The sequence below is a fragment of the Tupaia chinensis genome, unplaced genomic scaffold (genome assembly GCF_000334495.1).
Source record: "Tupaia chinensis unplaced genomic scaffold, TupChi_1.0 Scaffold000606_1, whole genome shotgun sequence".
In the NCBI taxonomy this organism is placed as follows: domain Eukaryota; kingdom Metazoa; phylum Chordata; class Mammalia; order Scandentia; family Tupaiidae; genus Tupaia; species Tupaia belangeri.
Genome location: NW_006160124.1, coordinates 483,450 through 503,838, shown reverse-complemented (window position 1 = coordinate 503,838; position 20,389 = coordinate 483,450). Strand labels below are relative to the sequence as shown.

General features: G+C 37.5%; 1 pseudogene; it reads right to left on the bottom strand.

The window, feature by feature from the left end:
- Positions 1 to 18,202: 18,202 nt before the first annotated feature.
- Positions 18,203 to 19,470, bottom strand: LOC102485956 (basic leucine zipper and W2 domain-containing protein 2 pseudogene; annotated as a pseudogene).
- Positions 19,471 to 20,389: the final 919 nt, after the last annotated feature.

The following is a 20,389-nucleotide window of genomic DNA, read 5'->3' as shown; positions in this document are numbered from 1 at the left end:
GCCTCATTTGAACATGGTTTGAACAGTTGGTTGTGTGTGATTGATGAAAATGTGGCTGCTGTAACTGGCTAAGACTTAACCACTTGTTCCAAGAGTAGGTTACAGTACATTACATAAGAAGAACCCCCTAGGCCAAACTTAGAATATGTACAGAAATTGCTTTATGCTGAACTTAATTCAGTTTAATACTGCTGGTAGCATTTCCTACCACCACCAACTGATTCAACCTCCCTGGAAATGTTACTGGCCTCCATAGGTCCATCTGTCAGGAGCAAGAGCCAATAATGCAACCGAAACCATTTGTCTGGAAAGGAAGGGTTTATTACTTACACAAGTAAGGAGTTCATGAGAGGATCGTGCCCAAAGTCAAATGTTAGAGCTTTTTATTAGGGTTCAGAATCAGGCAGGTAAGATCATAGCATATACAGCCATGGTCTCTCTGGTGCATGTCACACTGCCCCAGACATCCCATGTCATGCTAGTGAGTTTTAGCCCTTCCTGGGGTGGAGATTTTAGTATTATCATGAGCAACAGCCAGAAGAAAATAGGATCTTTGGCTCATTATCTGATCGTAACTAGTTCTATTTGGACTGGAACTCTTTTAGCAACGTACTGTTCCTAAAAAGCAATGTAGATGTATGTTAAGTTTCCTGCCTACCCAACAGAAGTAAAGACCAGACTCTGGTAAGGCAGCCACCATAACAAAGCCACTCTAGGTCCTGTGTCCCAGTTAGACTAAAAGACCCCACTGGGGCTCTGACTGTTCCCTTCAGCCCAAGCTCAGAAGAGTTGCATGGGATTTCTGTCTCCCATGAACAGGTGAGGTGAACACAACTCAAGTTTGCAGGTTACATCTTGTGAGATATGAGACATAGAAAGGACCCAGAAGATAAATGCCCTTCCTGAAAAGAAAGTCAAGGAGGTGGACTATGAAAATTTACTTCAACCGTCATGACATGAACATACTCCAGGTTCTTGTATCTCTGTTTGCAACAGATGTTATACCACTTTTACTGTATTTTTTAAAAAAATTTGCCACCCACACTCTCCTATCCCTACCTCCACCACCACCACCACCACCACCACCACCACCACCATGCCAGATTGATGGCTCCATGAACAGTTCCTAAAGTCATCTCTAGGACCCCAAACTCACACCAACTACAAGTGAGCTACTAAAACTGGGCAGCTTACATCACTCATGGTGAAATATAATGGATAAAGAGCATCACTATACCAACCCTGGCGAGTATCAGAGGCTGTGAAATGAAACTGACAAGCGATATTTCCTGAAAGCAGAAATAGGGTTGATCTGCTAGATTAGCAGCACTCTCCTGAACACAACCCAATCCTTGCCACTCCTGCTCATCAGGGTTTGATATTTGCTATGGACTAATGACTGTTCTGTCCCTTTCCAAATGGAAGCTTAGTTTGCAACTTTTCCTGCTTCTTAATTATTATGCATGATTGTGTTGGGAACCAGTATCTTATATTTAAGTTTATATGTCACTTGATCCTGAGGAGACACAAGGAGACATAATGAAGAGGAAAAAACAGATCCTGGACTTTGAGAAGAGAGTGAGATGGAGGGTTTTATAAATGAAAAGAAAAATGTGACATAGAAAGTCAAGGAGGTAGACTATAAAAATTTACTTCAACCGTCATGACATGAACATACTCCAGGTTCTTGTATCTCTGTTTGCAACAGATGTTATACCACTTTTATTGTTTTTTTTTAATTGCCAATCTGTAAAGTATAAACCAATATATTGAGTTGTGTTATGACTACTAGTTCACCAGCATCTTTTATACTTGATGCTAGCCAAAAGGCCAAGAAGTGATCAGAGCATCTTTTAATGTATTTATTGCTATTTGAGCTTATTTTATGAGTTGCCTATTCATACCTTGTATTTATTTTTCTATTTAGTTGTTTGTGGTTTTTTTGTCAGATTTTAAGAGCTCTATGTTTATTGCAGTTATAAATCCATACTAGGCCCATCATTAGCTTTGTAAATAATTGTCCCAAATCTAATGATTATAGGCATCATTTATAGTTTCTTTTGCCATACAAAAATTGTAGTTTTTATTTGCTCAGAGATATCCATTTTTAAAGAATTATTTAATTTTACTTATCGTTATTATTTTTTAATTTGTTATGGGGCATATGGGTTCATGAGAGAGAGAGACAGAGGGAGAGAGAGAGAGGGAAAGTGAGAAAGCGAGAAAACAAGCTACCAGATCTAGGATTCAAACCATGGTTGGCTATGTGGGAATCCAACACCTTAACTTCCATACCACTTGCTAGCCCCAGATATATCCTTTTTTATAAATAGCTTTAAAATCTTTCATTAAAGTCATTCCCCTAGATTGTATATATTGTCTCAAACTATCTCTAAAATTCTTATTGTTTTAATTTCTATCTTTAAGACTTCTAGCTGGAATTTACTTTTGTATATATGAGATACAGGAATCCAATTTTATTTTCTTATAGCTAGATAGTCAGTTCATTGTACCAGCACCACTTACTAAATAAACCTTTTCTTTCTGAATTGAAATAATTTTGTAATATGTTAATTTTCACATTTCCTTGTCTATGTTTAGATGAGTTATTTGTCTATGCTGTGCCAATTCCATATTAAACAGTTTACAGTAGCTTTATACTATGTTTTGATAGCTGGGGAGTCCTTCTCATTGGTCTTCTTTTAGATATATCTCTTGGCTGTTTGCATTTTCTTGTCAGCCACGTGTCCAAAAAACAAATCCAGGGTCAGCAGGTGACATGGAGGTTAAGACAGCTGGATCTTACAAGACTGACTCTGCAGTTCAAGTCCCAGACTTGGTAAAAATCATGTTGGGTATGTGTAAGTGCATTCCCAAAATCCCAAGAGAAGAATGAAGGAGAAGGGATTGAAACATGGCCATCCTCCCTGGGGGGTGATTTCTCACTTTCCCTCTCTCTGTATCTCTCTCTGGCAAATGCACATGCCCTACAGAGGGGAAAAAAAAGAAAGAAAGAAATATAATTTGTATTCTATGTGGAATTGCAAGAAATGTATAAAGACTTAGAATAATTAGCTTTTTTTATATTTAAATTTTCCTTCTTACCCAAGAATACGATGTGCCTTTCAATTTGTTCAGATTTTGATTTTATATCAACAATGTTGTAGTTTTCTTCAGAAAATCATTTGTCTTGCTAAATTTCTGGTATATTAGTTGCATCAGTGAAATCATAGAGGCAGATATTTTCCCACCCCATGCAACTTGCTTTGGTCAAAAGAACAGGGTAGAAGTGACAGCATGTGATTTCTAAGCCTGGGACTCAGTATGCATCACACATTTCTTCTATTCTCTTGTCCTTTATCATAACCATGAATGAAGTGTCCCCATAGCTTCTGCCCTTCCAACCTGAACACAAACTCTGAGACACAGTCATCTAGTGGGCCTAGTCAAGAATTATGGATATTTGATAGTTAGTTTTGGTTATCAACCTGACTGGGCTACAGAATAACTAGGAAAAAAATTGGTTATGAGTGTGTTGTGGGGTTGTTTTTAGAAGGGATTAACATGGGGGTCTAAGTAAGCCAGATGTAGAGATCTGCCCTGAATGTAGGTAGGCACAATCCTCACCTTGGGTTCCAGAGGAACAAATACAAAAGACAGAAAACAAATAGTCTCTTGAGACAGAGGAATTTAGACTTCTTCTGTTGCCTAGGATACCAGAACTCAAAGCTCATATGCCTTTGGACTCCAAGATTTACACCAGCAACCCCCAGGCTTTTCAGGCCGAAAGCCTCAGGCTATGAGTCACAACAGCTCCCTGCTTCTCAGACCTTCGAACTTGGACTGAGTTGTGCTACAGCATCCAAGGATCTCTAACTTACAGACAGCTTTTTGTGGGACTTCTCAGCCTCCATAATTGCATGATTCCCCCAACAAATACCTTCATATATCTGTACCCATGCTCTTGGTTCTGTCTCACTAGAAAACACTGACTTAAGACTTTTATAGGAGTGGTTCTAAGGAAATAGAATTTTACCAATGAGTGTTCCTACTTTGTTCTGGGGTTTCTAAAATTTGCTCTCTAATTTGATTCAAATTAAAAATGCTGAGGACCCTGCTTCTTATGGTACAAAGAGCACTGATAGTCCATAGCATGAACTGTTTATCGAGATATATAAAATTAATGCATTTGACATTTCTTATTTGCCTCTTACAAGAGGCAAGGACTTTAGTAACTCTACATGAATTCTTTTTGAACATTTGTGGAAAAACAAGGACTGTAATAATGTTGGTTTGTTGTTCTTATTGTCACTGGACAACATGATAGAAGAATAAGATAAGTTAAGGAATATTTCTCTACTAAAGCTCCACCACCACCACCAACAACAACAAAAAAATAGCAACAACAACAACAAACTAGAAGTCTATAAGTGTGCCTTTACTCTTATAGCCAAAGGGCTAAAATTGCTGAAAATGAAACACAAGCCCTCGCTATACAATTAGCTAAATTATATCAAAAACTGAATCTTCAACTTCTAAGGTATCTACTGTTACAGTGAGGGCATTGATTGGGGTCCCATAAATTGGGATGGAAACATGTAGGAGGACCCTGTTTACGCTGGGCACATGGAGCTCCTAAATTCTGATGAGTCTTGTATTCAAGCAGAAGAGGCCTCCCTAGTGCCTAGATGGTCTCCTCATGCCCCAGTATGAACTCCCTCACCCACACTGGCAATGTATTCTCATACCCTGTGACAGTAGTGACTCAACTCATGCTTGTATTGGCCCTTCCACCTGTCTAGAGATCAACTCTGTGTTGTCTAAGAAAATGTAGTGGCCTCAGCTGAGGTAGCTTCCAAACAAGACAATGCTAATTCTCCTCAGGACTCACCCCACCACTGCTCTTTGCTTCTAGACCTATAACTAGACTCAAGTCTCAGCAGACCCCTAAAGATGAGATGCAAAGACTTATAAAGAAGTGCACTATACTCCAAAATAACTAATTGAGAGGTTTTTGCTATAGGGTACACATGCTTGTCAGAAAGGCAGAGAGAGACAGAGAGACAGTAAGTGAGAAATCACCCCCCAGGGTGAATGAAAGATGGAATGTCACTACAGATCCTACAGCTGTTTATAAAGTAACAAAGGAATAATACAAAAAATGTTATTAATTCAACAACTTACATGAAATGGACAAATTCCTGTGTTTTTCACACAAAAAGCATTCAACAATATATAAAAAGGATAACATACCCAACCAAACATGGTGTATCCCAGCAATGCAAGACTACCATAAAATCTGAATGTAATACAGTTCCACCTGATTTCACCTACATGTTAATACTGGCATGAGAAGAAGTCACTTAAAAATGTTTCTTCTAATTAAAAAGCAAGGAGGGGAGGTCAACTGGTGACTTTATGGTTAAGGTAGTTTGAATCCCAGACCCAGTATGCATGTGCACGTCCATGCCCAATATCCTAAAAGGAGGGAAAAATGGAGAAGGGTTTTGCAGTGTGACAATTCCACATGGGGTTCTCTCTCTCTCTCTCTCTCTCTCTCTCACATGTGCATGTGCCAATTGGCAAATTAAAAAAAAAAAAAGAGATTCTTCTGAGTTCTTTAACCCTTGTGGCCTCATCACTTCCTAATTCTACCTCTTTTTCTCACTTTATCTTGAAGGAATTCTTGAGATTATTATGTCTTTACATCAATTTATTCTTACATAAAATCTGTAATATTTCCTTCCTATGGGAGCAAGACAAAAATTCAGTCAATAAAATGTTTGTGGAATAATGGTTTCAAAGTAGAGTTAATTTTTTTCATCACAAAAGAGATGGTCTTTTGTAATAACTTCTTAAATAACCATAATTTTTTAATTTGTCATTCATAAATTCAAATTATATCACAGAGACCATGAGAAATGACTTCTTCTGAACAGCATAGAAATCATTAACTCCATTTTTAGGTCAACACTCATACCCTCCCCCATTCTATTTCCAGTATGTTCATGTTTTCCCAGAATAGCTGTAAAATCATGTAATTAGCCTCCAAATCAGCCATGCTGACGCAGCCATTGGCATAAAGTACAGCAAAATTGATCAACTTATTTCTAAGAAAACATTCCAAACATCAACATGAAACTAATGTGTCCATTAACACTATGTTTCTGTTATTAATACATGAATGCTAACTGTCCTTATCTTGACTCCAAGAATGCTTACTCCTGGATATAGTAAATACCCTACTAGTTCAGATTTCTGTAAATGTACCTTTTATGCCCATCACCAGGCCAAACTAGCTGAACTCCAAGGGGCTTCCAACCTGAGAAGAAGTTTATTAAGGGGCCAGAAGATGGTGTGGTACCTAAAGCATGGAACTCTCAAATGGCTGACCACGGTTTGAGTCCTGGACCTGCTGGCTTGCCTTCTCACTTTCCCTTTCTCTCTCTCTCTGGTCAAAATTAAAAATAATAACAAACAAAATAAAAGTTTTTTTTTTTAAAGAAAAAGTCTATCAAGTGAAGAGTTGCCTTCTGATTTTCCTTTTCTCTCTCTCTGGTCAAAATTAAAAATAATAAATAAAATAAGTTATTTTTTGAAAAGAAAAAGTCTATCAAGTCAGAGTAGGTGATTAATTGGGACAATAGTCAGATGTCACCCAAGAAAGTTTAAAATAAAAGAAATGAGATTTTCCTTTGAAATTTAACCTACGAAATCAATATATAATGGATGGATCATATATATAAAAGATTACTCAAGAAGATGAAAAATTCACAAATAAAAGTAAGACATGTTAACCTAAATGGCGAGTGTGTGTGTATTTGTGTTATGTCTATATATAAGGTTAATCAATCTGATTTTTCATTTGAAAAAATGCAAATAACTATTTCAAAGTGGTATTGGGAGGATTAAATGAGAGGATGCACATAAAACATTTAATACAGCACTGTTGAATAATAAGATTTCAATAATGATTAGAGGGGATGAGAAAGGAAGGGGTAGGTTATAACAGCACATAAGCAATACTATCCATTTCTCTTCTTCTTTTCTGTATAGTTAAGTTCTCTCTAGGAACGCTTTAATTCTCACAGCAGTCCTTTAATATAGATACTACTGTTATCTCCATTTTGAAAAATGATAAATTTATATTGAGAAGTTACTTAAGAATATAAACAAGATTACAGAGATGGTGAATGGGCAGATGTTGGAACCAGGATGAACCTCAGTCAACCAGGCATCAGAGTCTGTGTTCTTCCCCGATGTCTTGTGCTATCAGTGTCTATGGAGTACGAATGCACACAGAACAGACTTTGAGATTCCTGATGGCTTCTTGTGGTATCAACTTTTTGCCAAGAAGTTTTCTTATCCAAAATTAGCAATCTTGTGGTTCTTGGCCTCGCTCTGAGTGGCACTCTAACATGTACAATCAATCCCCAGCCTCAGTCAGCCTGGATCATGTGCATGCATGCACACACCCAGTGTGTACAGAAGACCCTCGGGTTGGAAACCTGGGATCTTCCCATATGGGTCCAGATGAGTTACTACTGTGACAACATCTGGTTCCAGGTGAAGATTTTTGTAGAACATATTAACACCCATTAGTAAGCATCCACCATGGAAGATTTAAACAATGTTGGCAAAATTAGTTGATTGGTCGATACTATAGAGTTCGAGTACTGTGATTGGTTTTGAAGATGAGTCAAGGAAAGGAGGGAGCCTAGACAGCCTAAACAAGGGAAGGAAATAGATCCTGCCTAGAACTTCCAGAAGGAATGCAACCATGCTGAGCCCTTGATTTTAACCCACTGAGCTTATCTGAGACCTCTGATCTCTAGAAGTGTAAGATATTAAATTTGTGTTGTATTAATCCACTGCATTGGTGATAATGTACAAAGCAGCAATAATAAATAAATACAATGGAATAAATCAAAATCTTGTACCATCTAATAAGATGTATTGAGAGGAATTTGGCATACTTCTATAATATTTCTGACAAAGGTACAGAAACAGAAACTAAACTTAATCATAAGGACATATTACACAAGCTTAAGTGAAAGTTCATTTTACATAATAATTGGTCTGTAATTTTCATGAGTATAAAAGTCATGTGAAGTCAAGGAAAGACCAAGGAACTCTTCCTTATTGAAGGATACTATAGAGATAAGACAACTAAATGCAAGAGGATTCTGAACAAGATTCTTGTTTTTTTTTATAAAGGGCATATTGCAACAACTGGTGAAATTTGCATGAGATTTGAGGATTAGATGGTAGTAATATATTTATTTATATAGTTGTATAGGAAAACGTCACTGCAGGAAATTCACACTAAAATATTTACGGGTTATGAGTACATCACGTCGGCAACTTATTCTCAAATAGCTTAGTATAAATGTGTATTGGGCTATACTGGCAACTTTTCTGTATGTTTGATATTGATTCCTTTTTGAATAAAAAATAATCTAAAGTGGGAATTGGGGATAGGGAAGCTTATATGCATAGATTATACTTAAGTCTTCAGAACCCTATGAATAAGGAATTGACTTTCAAGTGTGAATTAGCCTGCTCAAGGGTAGGTAACTATTAAATGGCAGAATATAACATTAAATAAGAGATGCAAACACCTGTACCAGCATTATAAAGATTCATCCCTGCAGGAGACAATTCTACTACATTATTTTGGGTCATTTAAAATTGTCTAGCTCTTCATCCCAAAAGTTTCAAATGTTTCTGTCTTCAAAGTTGAGTTTAAATCTAGTTGCTGATTCTATTCTCGTTGCATTGTTCAAAGCAGAAACATGGAGATCTTTGATCCCTTTCAGTTTAGGTCACCTCAGTCCAGTTCTCTAGTGATGGTGGGGAAACCTAGGAGGATGATATGAGAAGTAAAGGAAAATATTCTTTCTCTTCAGTTTAACTCTATCTCTGCTTCTCACACCATTCTTCTCACCTTCCATTGTCTAACATTCTCCCCATATGAAAACCTGAAGTCAAAGGTAGGCACCAAAATGGTTGAGGGAATTTTTAGGTATTACAGGAATAAGAAAGAATCACTTTTATTTCCTTCTCCCCAAACTAAAAAATTAAAATGACATGGCATATACCTAATTTTGTACTTTAAACAAAGTATAAAATTATACGTTAAAGAAAGTAACTCACATTATGACTTTTCCACTGCAATATAAAGGTGCTAGTGTTCCCACAGTACTCACTGAATGCTTTCTGCAAGTTCTTGGTTCTAATTCAATACCCTTCCATTTTTGTCAACAGCTCATCTAAGTGCTGACAGTTCATACAAGCAGCATATGCCCTTCATTCACTCTCATCTCAAATAATTACTTTAGCAAACAATTATTTGTTACTATTTTGCCATTTGTCAGAAATGTTTTGATTCCTTAACTCAACTACCAAATCCCTAATCAGAGGTTTATATTAAGATATTGTACTTTCTTGTAAGTATCCTTTTGGCTCATAGAACTCATTCCCCTCCCTTCTCGCTCTTCCAAATACTTCTCCAGTACTTTCCATTGCCTTCTATTGCATTTCTATTCGATTGTAAAATTGTCTGCACCCTCAAATTTTTCTACACATGTTCTTTCAGTTATAGAAAAATTGTCAAAACCTAGATTTTTTTCTGATGAGATATTTAGTATAGACACCTGCTATGATGGGATAATTATTATGTTCGCTAACCACTATGAAAAGATAGATTCCATGTTTTCCATAGCTCTTTAGTTGTCCTTACATAACTGCCCCTTTTTACCCTCCATGCCCCATGCCATATACTTAGGTTACATGATCTATGCCCAATATCTACATCATGTAGGCTATATCTAGGCCTATTATAAAACAATGTCATAATAACCCTGGGTGTTCCCAAATCACAGTAATTTGAACTACTGCTACCTTGATTATTGGTTCTCATTTTCCATTTGTGAAGTATTCCCTAGCCAGTCATTTTATATATGCCTACCATTTACCCTGTTACCATACCATGTCTTCCATATCCTTCTATTTTACCTTCTCTAGTTCTCTCCAAGTGATATATACTGCCGTTGAAGCTGTCAAAACTGACACTGTTCGCCAGTTTCTGCCTATGAAGTTTCTAGAAGAAAAAACTGCAGGCTTCAGAGACAGTTGGGGGCACTTTGTTACACTTGTAACCTACCAAATTCCAACACTGTCCTACTTTCAGTGATTATTTTATCCTAAGATTTAGGTTCTTTTCTCTTTCTGATATTACACTTTGATTTTGACTTCAACTTCTACCATGGACTCACACCGTGACCACCAAAACCCTACTCTACTTCTACCTACCAACACAACCATATAAACCCTGCCTATCTAGGGGAATTTCTCCATTACTTAAAAACCTCAGACTCTCAGTTTAATCTCCCTTCCCCTTTTCCTCAACCTTCTCCTTCCCATCCTTCCCTGCTCCACAAAAGACCTTATGAACATATAGAACATTTGGTTACACATGAAGAGGTGCAAATTTGATGCCAAATTATTTCTTCCTTGTTTGAAATTTTATATTAAACTGAGATTTTCATGGATAAGACTATTCATCTCATTTTTCATCTTTATATTCATGCTTTTCTTTCTAAATGATGATGAGCATATACTAGACACTCACAAATGTTTGATGAATGAATGGTCACTCCTTGATTACTAAATATTAGACAATGTTGACAGACTTGCTAGATAGCCTTTGCAAAAGCATTGGTCAACCTGTAGAACTGGCAGAGGGAGGTGGGAAAAAAGGTATGACAAACAAATTTTGCTGCAAAAAATGTTCTTTCTTTCTCCTTTCCCATGAGACTTTTTACATTATTAAACAAAATCTAAAGCATTAGTAGAGGAATATCTTATGTATAAACTATTAATGACTGGTAATAACCAAAGAGGGAATTCAGAGGACACAAGAGCAGAAAGTAGTAGAAATAAATGAGGTAAGCTAGTAAATTCAGAAAAAAAGTATGCAGATCAGTGAGGCATTATGGATAAAAAGTCAAAACAATATGAAAAAGTTAAGGGCAGAATTTTGTATAAGATTTTTTTGTTTTTTGCAACCATTCTAATATATTATAAAGCTGGGACAATTTGAGCAAAACAAAATAAAGTAGTATTGAATTCTAACACAAAGTATATGATAAATATCTACAAACTTATACTAAAATAAATGTTAGAATAAATTAATAAATGGGAAGAATAAATAAATCTCCCATGTAGAATAATTCCCATTAACTTATGCAAATACTTCATCCTAAAGAAGGAAAATGGCCCATTCTTTAAGTGTGGGTTGAGCATCAAGATTTTGTTCCAAAGAGTAAAGGGAAATGGGTGCAACTCTGCCTTTGGAGAACCATGACAAAAACTAGCTCAGCCAGGTTATCAAGATTCACATTAACAATGAGAAATCATGAAGATATTATCCAATTCATCAAAAACAAGGAAGTCTTAGATGCCTAAATAGACATGACAACTCAGTATGATACTCTGAATGAGATCTTAGAACAGTAAAAGGACACTAGGTAAAAACTAAGGAACTCTAAATAAAGTATGGAATTTGGTTTATAATACTGTATCAATGTTGGTTCATTAATTGTAAAACATATACCATATTAAGGTAAGATATTAATAGATACTGAATATGGGATATGTGGACACTCATGCTATTGATATTTTCTCCACTTTTATGTAAATTTTAAATTACTTTATAAAATAAAGCCTATATAGTAGACTCTGTAGTCTACATGCTAACAAGCGTTTCAGAGAAACTACATCTAAGGTTGATCTCTAAGTCTGTACCCTTCCTTCCACTGCATATCTACTAAAAAGTCCAAATTTCTTAATTTACTATTCAAAGACCTAGAAGATGGGCAGAGTATTGTATCTTGGATAATTTGCAATTCATCCTTTCAAGAGAGGAAGCCTATTTCCCCAACTCTTACGAGTGTGAGCTTGGTCAATGACTTGCTAATGTGAAACAACTAGAGGCTTGAAAAGAGCTTGAACATTGAGGCTTTTCTTCTTTGCCTCTCATAGAACATTGCTGGCATATAAACAAGCCCAAGCTAGATACTGGAGTGACAACATGGAGGAGAACTGAGGCCCACCAGCCATCAACCTAGCAACTAGACATGTGAATGAGGCCATCCAATCCCAGTTGACCTTTCAGCTGATTCCAGTTGCACGGGTAAACCCAGGTGAAACAGCAGAAAAGCTGACCAGCTACTGCAGCCCCAACTGCCAGCTCATGAGTAAGAAAATGATGAATCAGGTGCCACACATAACAATGTTTAGGTTAATTATGGACCACATATGACAGTGGTCTAATAAGATTATAATAAGAGTTATCATATGGCTTAGGTATGTAGCAAGCTATACTACATAGGTTTGTGAAAGTAAGCTCTATGATATTTATATAATAATGACAACACCTTATGATGATGCATTTCTCAGCACATAGTCCTTTCATTAAGTTGTACATGACTGTAATTGTTTTAAGACACTAAAACTTGGGATGTTTTATTACATAGCAAAGCAATAAAGCCTGGCTGATATACTCCTTCATACCTTATCCCAGCCAAGTCACATTTAAAACTTTGTTCTCTAGAATTCACGTGTGTTCTACCAAACTGTGTGGGTTTTTTTTGTTTGTTTGTTTGTTTGTTTTTTTGGAGAGGTTTTCGCAATAGGGCGCCTGCGCTCGCCAGACAGACACAGACAGACAGAGAGACAGAAAGCGAGAAATCACCTCCCAGTGGGGATGGCCACGCCGCAATCCCTTCTCCTCCATTCTCCTCTTGGGATCTTGGGCACACATGCACATGCACCCGGCGTGAGTTTTAAGCCACCAGGTCTGGGATGCGAACCGCGGTCAACTATGTGGGAGTCCGGTGACATAGCCATTATGCTAACTGCTGGTCCCAAACTATGTGATTTTTTATTCCTTAGGAATACTTTGGTTTTCCTGTCTACTCTCTCATGAAATTTCCCACTGCTTGAAGTATCTTTACTCCCAAATCTCTACTTAAAGAAATGTTATTCATCTTCCTCTTCTACAAAAAGTTTCATATATAAATACAAATATGAAGAAAATTTGGTTCACCAAATTTCCTTTTATAAAAAACATCACATTCTTAAGAAATGCTTTGGTGTGAAGAATGAATCTGAAGGATATTCTATTAACTAGGATATAGATTCAGCTCCAGAAACAGAATCCCAAAATATAAATGGATCAAACAAGATAAAAGTTTACTTCTGTTAGGGCAAAATCAGCCTACGACAGGATAAGGGCTTGATGGTGTCAGTCTATCTTGTTGTTCCTATTCTTGTTGCCCTTACCCACAAAGTTCAATATGACTCATTGCAACCACATTCACATTTCAGAAAGAAGAAAGAGGGAAAGGGGAAAAGGAGGGCAGACTCATTCTTTTAAGGAAGAAAAGAGATGGACACGTTGAAGAAAACTCAGTTCACGTTGGCCAGAGTTTAGTCATGCTATTATACCTGGCTGTACAAAGGCTAGGATATGTAACTGCTATCTTGGCACTCAAATATTCTACCATTACTAGAAAGAAGGGGAGATGAGATATGGAGATTAGCAAAGTCACTACCAAAAGTAAACTCAAGCACATCAGCCTGCTAAAATGCTGGCTTTGTTCCTGAGAGATTGGAGAGCTTTTAGGAGAGGTGAGAAGGAAGAGAAAAGGTGGAAGGGCATGACTCACCCCTGAAACCTTTAACTCTTCTAAGAGTTCATTCTAAATTCTTTGAATAAGAACACTTGTAGTGAAGAAACTATTCTTCAAGGTAAAGTAGAGTGTTCTTGGATACAAGAATTAGAGGAAAAGAGAGCTGTGATATTATGAAACCTTGAGCACCTTTTAAAGACTATGGAAAGCTTGAGTGTAACTGGACTTTAGAATGGAACATTAAGAAAACCTTACATCGATTTTATGGGGTAGGAGATAAAAGGCCCTAATTGACATATGAGTGCTTCAGTTTATTTTCAAATCTACATTTTAACAAGCAAGGGTGCTAAATGTAGAATTAAGTATAGATGAAAAAACATGGTTTCTTAGGAGCCGGCAGGTGGCGGTTAAGAGCCCTGGACTCCCACATGGCTGATTGCGGTTGGAGTCCCAGACCTGGCAGCTGGCAGCTTGTTTTCTCCTCTCTCTCTCTCTCTCTCTCTCTCTCTTTCTCTCTCTCTCTCTGTCCCTCTCTGGTCAAATTAAATTAAATAAGTAAAGTTAAATAAAATAATTATTTAAAATAAAGAAAAAACATGGTTTCTTTAAAAGAAATCATTGTAGAGTTCATAATCATGCTACTTATAGCAACCATAAAGTTAGCAATCTGAGAGAGCTTTGGTTAGGCTTAACATAGTGTGAGTTTTAGCTACTGGAAATAGACATGAAGTGTGAATCACTTTCTTAACTGAAATGTAGGCTAAATGTAACCAACACGGAATGTCACTTACATTTCTTCTCCACCACATTTTGTGTACCGACACCTGGACATCAGTAAGGAAAACAGGATAAACTGGCTAATATCCAATCGTTCCAAAAGAGCCAAAATGAATTGCACTTTTATAATGTTAGTGGAAATCATGCCATAGGTGAATAACTGTGTTCTTCTAACAACATGCCTGATTATAAAATAATTCATTGTTGAATAGGTCTCATTATTCTCAGAAAAAGTGTGTTTAGAATATTTAGAACTAAACAAACATAAGCCAAAAGTCATCAGGAAACCCTAGGTAAGGCACAATGTGTCATTTTCACAGAAAACTATCTTTCAGATATTAACCAGGTACAACATAAGAAGGCCTATTGGAAGACATTTCTTGTTGAATAAGTAAGTCCAGTCCTTCCTATGCAAGTTGTGAGAGAACTGAAGGTGAAACTATCTGGTTAATTAGGAAATACAGGACATCACTCTGTCCTATTTGAACTACCAGTAGGCACTCCAGCTTTCTGCTCAGATATTCTAGTAACTTCGATGTCCTTAAAAATTTACATATAGAATTCAGGTAATTTCTACAAATATTTCTACTAATAGCAATATAATGAATATGGAAATATTTATTACACTGACAACATCCCTAGTCTGCATAAAACATGACTTGCAAGTGCTTATAGCAGTTATATTTTTAAAATAAGTTGAAAGTAATATACAAAAAAAATTTTCAGTTACTAACATTTAACATACATAAAATCCTAATCTTTTTAATCCCTTCATCTCATGTGAGAGGGCTCAATATCTCTGAATTGTGCACTTAAACCACTTCTGGTCACACTTTTGAGTCCTTCTGGAAAGGACTCAGTTGGATTACTCCATTTCCAGCCCTTTGGGACACAGAGGTGTCTCTAGAGTCTTTATAATACTCTCAATTGTGTTGCCTGTCTCTTAAAAGTACTGGTAATTTCAGGTACATGTTTCCTTCAATCTCAATAACCTATTGTGCAACATTACAAACTGAAATTCTAGTATTAGATATTCGTTCCATATCTCCATATATATAAAGATAATGATCTACAACATATGTTCTTTGTGCAAATTTTTTATTGATTATATAAAACAAGATGCTACTTACTATAATTGCTATGTGTCAAATATTCCTGTAGTATAACAACATTTTTGAGCTATTAATTGGTTGCTATTCCTTCTGTACTTTCTTTTAGCTGTTAGCCTTCTCTCACCATGAAATCAGCTTTGATAATTTCCTATATATTGCTCCAGAGGAAGAACATACATACAGGCTAGCACAAAGAAATGAATTATAATTTTGAATGGTATTTTGATAAGTGTGTATGAGACAATAATATTGATATCCAGAGTTTCTGATTTTTAAGAGCCAGGAATGAATGATCCAGAAAACAGAGGTTCGGGGATTTTAAAACATTTCATTACAAAACTAAGAGAAGCACTTAGACCACCTAGATTGGTTTAAATTATAAACTAGAGTACAGGAAGAAAACTGATGCTATAAAAGCAGTTTTTCCAACCAAAAGGAAATGAGAATTTTGACAAGCTAACAAGTGCTAATAGATACCTGAGAAGGGATTCTCATATGCTATTCCCCTCTTAAGAGTCAAAATTCCTAGGAGAGTCAATAAAGAAATAGAAACCCCAGACATAGGTATGGAGATCCTGGAGTAAAGAGAACTATTCTTTGACTTTCCAAAGTTTAGTCCAGAAGACTCCTTTTTATTTTAAAGTTTATTCATTTATTTCTCTAATCAGAGTGGGAATATGAGAATGAGAGAGAGAATGGTCAGGCCATGATCCTCCAGTCCCATTCTTTCACAGTTAGAGTCGAAGGCATGCATGTTTATGCCCAAAATGGACAAGCTGGTCTGGGTACTGAATCCTGATCTTACATTTGGCTTCCAGCATCGCAGAGCACTGTGCTAGTGCTGTGCCACTAGGGTGAGGCTGGAAACTGTATATTCTGGTTAGCTAGTGCTGAAAATATTATTACTCCAAAACATAGTGATTTAAACCAATTATCATCACTTTATTATTGTTCGTAGATTCAATGGATCAGAATTTTGGAAAAGGGTGAGATAAACAGTTCTGATTTGTGAGTCTCGTATGCCTTGGCAGTGTGGAGATGGCTAAAGCTATAATAATGAATGGACAATTCCATAAATCCCTTCAAAAGGTAGAACCTAATGTCTATTCCCTTAGGAATAAAATGGCTTTAGTAAATCACCTCTAATGAATAAAGTAGAAGTGACAATGTAAATTTTGTAAATTTCTGGAACTAGGTCATCAAAGACATTGCAGTTTCCACCTTGCTCTCATTCTCAAATGTACCTGTTCTTGGGAAAGCCATCTGCCATGTTATGAGGACACTCAAACTCTATAGAAAGGCCCAGGGGGTGAGAAATTGAGGCCTTCCACCAATAGCCAGGGATGTTGCCTCCTGCCAACAGTCACATGAATAAGCCATCTTGGCACTGGCTCTTTCAGGGTCAATCAAGCCTTCAGATGCCTGCAGGTTCAGCTGACATCTTGACTGTTACCTCATGAACAATCCCTAAGCAAATCACACAGCTAAGCCACTCCTCAATTCTTCACTCACAGAAACTGAAGTAATTGATACTTTCTTTTTTTTTTTTTTTTTTTTTGGAGAGGTTTTTGCTATGGAGCATGTGTGCTCGCCAGAGACAGACAGAGAAATCACCCCCCAGGGTGGGTGGGCACATCTCAATCTTTTCCCCTCTATTCTCTTCTCAGGGTCTTGGGCACACACACACACACACACCCAGCATGAGTTTAAGCCACCGGGTCCAGGACTCAAACTGTGGTTGACTACATGGGAGTCCAACAACAAAGCCATTACGCCAACTGTTGATCCAGATACTTTCTCTTTTAAGCCACTATATGTTGGGGCAATTTATTATGCAGCAATAGATAACTAATATGGAGAGGAGGCTGGTGCAGCTGGGGGCTCTCCAGTCATCTTTTTTTCATGCAGTCTTGGAGCTTTTGTGTAGCTTTTCTGCATGGGACAGAAAACTTGAGCTTTCCTCCTGTATGGCAGCCAGACTGTTTATAGTGGCTGATAGGCCTATTATAGTCCATTTTTAGAAGTCACATAGCACTACTTCCTGCACACATCATTGGTTAAAACAGCCAGAAAAGATTTGCAGTTTCAAGAAAAGGGGTGTCATACACCACTATCTCTCAAGGGAGGAGTGTTAAACCTGCACTATATGAAAAGCTTGCTGGAGAGAAATTTTTTTTTTTAAAAAAAGGCACTTATTTTTAAAAACTGGTTTGTGTCAAATCACATACACGAACAGATAAACAACTACCAAAGTTGCTCTGTAATAGACACCAGTGGGGCGTTCCTCACACAGTACTTGAAAAATACAGATAAAAAGAGAAGTCTGTTGAATATTTAATTTCAGATTCCTATTTGACTCCCTTGTTAAATGGCTTTAAGTTAGCATGAGTGAGTGAGAGGCAGACTCCCAAGTGTAACAGTGGCTGCCTCAGGGCTCCAGTGAAAAACGAAACAAAAACAAAAAACATTTTCCCCTCTGCACAAGGAAAGTGTATCCTATTACTATTTTTTTCTTTGTGAAAACAGAAGCCAAGTTTTTGTTCCCAAATGGTTCATCATTCTCAATCAAAAAGTGTGGTGTGGAAACCTAGGTATTTTGCTTGTCGAGTCAAGTCATTAATTAGTTTTCCTCACCTTCTCAGATTCTTCTTCTTCATTTTGTAACCATTCAATAAACTTCATCAGGTCAAGAAAAACACTTTTGCCTTTGGCGACATGTGCTTCTTTACACCATTTCAATATCGCTTCTTCACTCAGAACGTCAGCTTTATAAAAAAGAACTTCGATCTTCCGAAAGGCTTTCATGAAGTGGATGTTGTCTTAACAGTATTCTTGAACCTTCTGTAGGAGGATCTGCTCTGACTGGCCCTGGGAGCTGAACACAGCCAGCAGGGGTGCATACTGCTTCAGGTGCTTGAGAGCTTGCTCTGCAACAAGCTCTTCCATCTTGTTCCATTCAACGGCATTCATCACGCAGGCCCATAGGAGTCCAATCACTGCTGTTTTCGGAAGATTATTCCTCTTCATTTCTTCTTTCACATAAAGCACCACCTCCTTGTTAGGACATTCCTGAGAAAGTTGCTCCTGGAGTTCCTTCTGCAGCTCCTTCCTGGTGCCCAGGGACTGCTGCACTCTGAGGAAGTCAGAAAGTTCCTTCAGACCTGCATCAGTGAAGTATTTAGCAAAATGATCCACACTCTGTTAACTGAAAAGAGTTCCAGCAGCCTCTTGTCTAAGTTGGCTTTTCTCAAAGACGAGGTAACAGAGTTGGCGTCTTTTTCTGCCATCCATGCTTTAAAAAGCTTGACAGCAAATGAGGTTGAAATGCCTTCTTTGACTAAGCTGTTGGTGAAACTAGTGAGGACGGTGACAGGAAGGGTGCTGTTGTCCAGGAGAATCCCTGACAGCATTGCCAGCTTTGTCTGCTCTGTTTCAGAAAAAGCTTTAAGGAAGAGGAGAAGCTTTTTCATCTCATCCTCAAATACCTTCTCCAGGTACTTGTATCTCCTGATGGGTTTATTGAAGACCTGAGCATAGTTTTGGATGGTTTCATGATCTTCATTTGCTGAAAACACACAGTGGTTGGTCATCTTGGTCTTGTCACCACCATCTATACATGTTCCTCCTGGGGAAAGCATACTGCCAGCCACCAGGATGTGGAAGAGTATGTCTGCATAGTGACAATAATCTAATCTTGAGCCTGTAGAGTCCAGAAACTTGGCTATAGCTTCAAGGTCATCATCAGCTTCATTAAGCCCCTGGACAAGTGTATCCCCAAAGACCGTGGGTTTGAATTTTGCTTTTTCATCCCTTTTCTGAGTTTTGAACCGCTGGCCTGTTCGCACTGGCTTCTGATGCTTAGTCATAAAATTTCTGTCCGAGGAGGTAGCTGTGGTGATTCCTGCACTGATAAAGATAGCTGCCGCAGTGGCAGAGGCAGGCCTGGAGGGAAATATTGTAGCAGCCATCCTTGGAAAAGCCTCGAAGAGACATTCTGGATCCAACAGGGCATTTGTATAGAAGATTGGCAGAGTTATAAATCTAGGCGCCATCAGGGAATAGAGGGCAACTAAAGTCACAGAAGTGAATGAAACCACGAGAGAGGAGAGAATGAGAAAGAGACACAGGCCTAGGAGATCACTGTGAGGAACTCTGTAATTTAGAAGGCAGTCCAGCAAAGAAGTGTTTAGAAAGATAGGAATATATCCAAAGAACTGTATCACAAAACCAATAAAAAGAATATTCGAAGAGCAAGAGGCAGTCACTTCAGGAGTGAATGTTGCTGACAAATTAAGTACACTGATCATAGACAATTTTTCGTCCCACTACCAATGTGGAATCATTAATGATCTTCAGAGGCATGTTGTGTGCAGAAACCTGACTACAGTGGTTGAAAACTTAGAAGCAGGAGTAAGCACAGCCCTGGGGAGAGATGAGAATAAGCACTGCATGCACACACAAAATGAGTCTTAAATAAGAAAAAGGACATCTCTAGGATTGGAGGGAAGTTGTTTAAGATGAATGCATAAGTATGAAGGCATCCTTCACAATTTGAGGAAGGTTATGCTTAAAAGCTTCTGTTGAGAAAGAGGTTAAAACAATAGCCATCAGTATTTGAGTAGTGTTCTGAAGTCTTGCTGCAGAGGCACATATAGCTATATTCCTTGCCATCATGGATCACATATAAGGTTTCATTGGAATTGAATTTTACCTTTTAATTATTAAAAATTAAAGATAGAAATAAAAAAATAAAATCAATCATTTTTGCTTTCCACTTAAAATTTAATAGAAATAAAGATTCTG